The sequence below is a fragment of the Hordeum vulgare genome, chromosome 2H, assembly GCF_904849725.1.
Source record: "Hordeum vulgare subsp. vulgare chromosome 2H, MorexV3_pseudomolecules_assembly, whole genome shotgun sequence".
Lineage (NCBI taxonomy): Eukaryota > Viridiplantae > Streptophyta > Magnoliopsida > Poales > Poaceae > Hordeum > Hordeum vulgare.
The window spans coordinates 564,753,964-564,757,345 of record NC_058519.1 but is presented as its reverse complement, the minus strand read 5'-3'; the positions used below and the strand labels follow the sequence as shown (position 1 = coordinate 564,757,345).

At 42.3% G+C, this 3,382-nt stretch overlaps 1 long non-coding RNA gene across 1 annotated transcript; it reads right to left on the bottom strand.

Moving 5' to 3' along the window:
• Positions 1-321: 321 nt before the first annotated feature.
• On the bottom strand, positions 322-2,530 carry LOC123430555. The gene is made up of 3 exons (XR_006622957.1): positions 2,488-2,530; positions 1,596-1,738; positions 322-384 (listed from the first exon to the last, which is right to left on the bottom strand). It is a non-coding gene; the product is annotated as an uncharacterized LOC123430555 (long non-coding RNA).
• Positions 2,531-3,382: the final 852 nt, after the last annotated feature.

Sequence of the window (3,382 nt, the reverse complement as noted above, 5' to 3'; positions counted from 1 at the left end):
GCCGGCGTTTAGCTTCAGCAGTGCCGCCTTGCCGCAACCTGCTCCTGCTCCTCCCTTTGTTCGTACGCCCCGACAGCGGTGGCGGCGGGCTCCGCGTCCTCGGCGCCTCCCTCATCAACAACTACCTTTACTGGTTCGGCCTGGGATCTTCCACTCCGTTGTAGAGCTAATTCTCTTCTCTCCTCTCCTCGATCTGCTGCGTGGCTGCGCCGCGGCGCCTCCCGTAGTTCCTCTCGAAGCTGGTGGGTCAAGTGGGTTCCCGGCAGGGTAATAGCGAAAGTCCACTTAATCATTTTTCTTTCCAATGGGACCCCATTAATACATTAATACAATTTAAGTGGGATGGGTTTGGTAGTCCCATTTAAATCCACCTCCACCTGCAGCCTGAATAACTACATATAATTCAAACAAGTACATATTGATAAATACATCTTGAAGATTAATAAGGTAAAATGTCAAATCGAGAGCATACACAACTAGTGTCTCCTGAGGAATATTTACAATAACTTGCCTACATTAAGTAAATAATAACTAAAGTCTATCAACAACCAACAAATATATTTAGGAAGAACATTTTCTGGCATGTCTCACACTTATTTGAACCTCTAGTATGGAACCAAACATCAATATATGTGCAGTGATGAAGCTTTTGAAACACTACCTCATCTACATCCAAGCTCACTAAAAAGTTCTTGCATCTTTTCTTGAAAAGGTATGTAGGTATATATCACGTATTATACCTTTAGAAAAAAAGGACAATAAACACCAACAAAGAATTGCGAGAATGCCCGCAATTGATTAATATATATGATCATTTCATAGGGCAGATTAATATTTTCAGTTTGACAGAACAGAAGTTTTATCACCAAAGCATTGTCTACTAATCCTATCAAACTCGCATAATAAAGCCGGACACGAAGCTTTAATAATAATTACTAAAAGCGTTGTGTAGTGAATTTTCAATTTTTTGCTTGCTGGGACAACCTGCCGATGTACAGGGTTGTTTTCATGCTGTGTAAATCTTCTAGAGCAGGAACGAAGTTGGCAAAAGTGAATTACCATCCTTAGGAAAGTTTGACATAATATTGGATTAAGATTTTGATTCATCCCTATCCTAAAAGAGATTTTGTTTCTTGATTAATGTTCTAAATACTGAAGTACGACGATTATGTACCTCTCCTAGTGTTTCGGCAGCTCGCACAACACATGATACTGCTTGTGAGTCGTAAACACAGCCCAGTAAAGAACACTAAAACCTCAGCTTGATCTATAAGACATGTGCTAGGCTACGCTGAATCAGTAATAGTTACATTCCTAAAAGATATGTGCTAGGCTACGCTGAATCTGTGATACTTAGTTTCCTGAAATATATGTGCTAAGCTAGGCCGAATCTGTCCCAGATTATTATCACTAGACGAACTAGAAAGACACATACCACGATGATTTGCACTAAATCTATTGCGTCCACAATTAATTTAATTCTGAAATTGGTAATTGACTAGGAAAAACAAACAGGCAAGCAACAATCATTCATGGGTATTGGGTAGAAAGCAGCAGCAATGCAAGCATTCATGGGTATTGGGTAGGGAACTTACATGATATGTGTGTTGTCGAGCACACAAAGCTGGTGGTTCTTGGCTTGTTTCAAAAAAACTGCAAGAGATGGTGAACAAGCAGGAGGTGGAACTGAAGATGGGGGAATTTCGTCTATAGGCATTCCTTCTTTAGTTGCCAAAGTCTGCAAAAGAACATGGATACACCAAGTGGTTAGCTCAAAAGGCTCGCAAGTATGTTTATAAGCTCAAACTACATAACATCACCTCAAGAAGCTTTTTTGTGCAAGAGACTGAATTAGATGATAGTATCCATCAACCATCAGACCCGGACCACCGGTAAGAACATGTTCTTGCAGATAAAGAAGCCAATTCAATGATAAATAAAGAGTGAAAAACTAATGTTGAAACTAAGGCACTGAACGATAATGCTGCATACTTACACGGCAATAAGATCAAAGGGGAATGCCTAGTTGGTAGTGAAATTATATTTTATCAGACCTCCTGATACAACAATGTGTTTAAGATCACAACTCTGATAATTGCAAAAATAAGATGGCACCATCTGTTATATAGATACAAAGTGGCACTTTTATAACAAGAGAAGGTTAATCTAGTTGCAATGTGTCCATAGATACATTCACCGTCATGTGTAATTCAACAACTCTCAATGAGTTTCTCTTGTTGCTGTTCAAGTCAATCGGTTTCTAGATTTACACTTTATTTACTCATTAGAAAGTACTCAAATTAATAATAATTACTTCATAGTCACATAATTATCCCCAATTAGTCTATTTATCTCCTAAATATACAAGATTTATAGTGAAAGAAACATGCCTGTCTACAGTGAGCAGGCATTGACAATATGTAATATGGGTAATTCTTGATGGAAGCACGAGTTCTCGCACACAAGTAAAACCTTAGTGAGAGAGACCTGTTGGAGAGATGTAGGGGGTACGATGTTGGGTAGATCCGGTGGTCCTCCAAGTAGCAGTCGGGCAAGGTCACCATGGGTCGTGCGTCGCCGTCATCCTTGTTGGTGTGGCCATGGTAAGCGCGGCCGTGAGGACCATGCTGGAGATATACGAGGGGAAGAAGACGACAGGCAGCATGCGGCATGGCCGGGCGGAGGGGAACACCAAAGTGTGGTGGTGATGCAGGGGAGACGGCGGGAGGGAGGGGAGACGATGGAGAGACGGGCATGAGTGGGACACCAGAGTCCGGTAAGGCAGACGGCGGGGCGGCTTGGATGCGGACGACGGTGGGGAACGGCAGGATGGTGGTGAGCACATCTGGATCTTGGATAGGAGATGCTTCGAGAGAAGGGGGATTTGGGCTTCTTGTAATCTGGAGGCGGAGGGATTTGAGCGGGGAAAGAGACCTAATTGACCAAAATATTGCCACATACGCGTGGTTTTTCGCTGTTTATGTGCCATCTATCGTTGGAAGTGGGCCCAACTACAAAAAAGAAAGAAAAAGTAGGACGCGAGCCATCAAACTAAGTAGGGCAAGACAACCAAAGTTTTTTCCTTGTGAAAATGATCCAAATCAATTACCAAAATTCACCGAAGTACAAAATGTCTCAAATATAATAAAAATTACATCAAGATTCTTAGACCATCGAACGACCACTACCACCGTCAAAACGAGCCATCGACCAGCCGTTGTTGTCGCTCCCCTACTCGAGCTAGCTTGACCTTGTCGATAACAGCACGGAAGTCTTTATGCACGTGCTCCTAAGGACCAGTGATATGGAGATGCAATCGATGTCGTTGAACTCTTGAATAGATTTGAAGCACCCAACACCAAATTTCACCACGTGGCGAGAA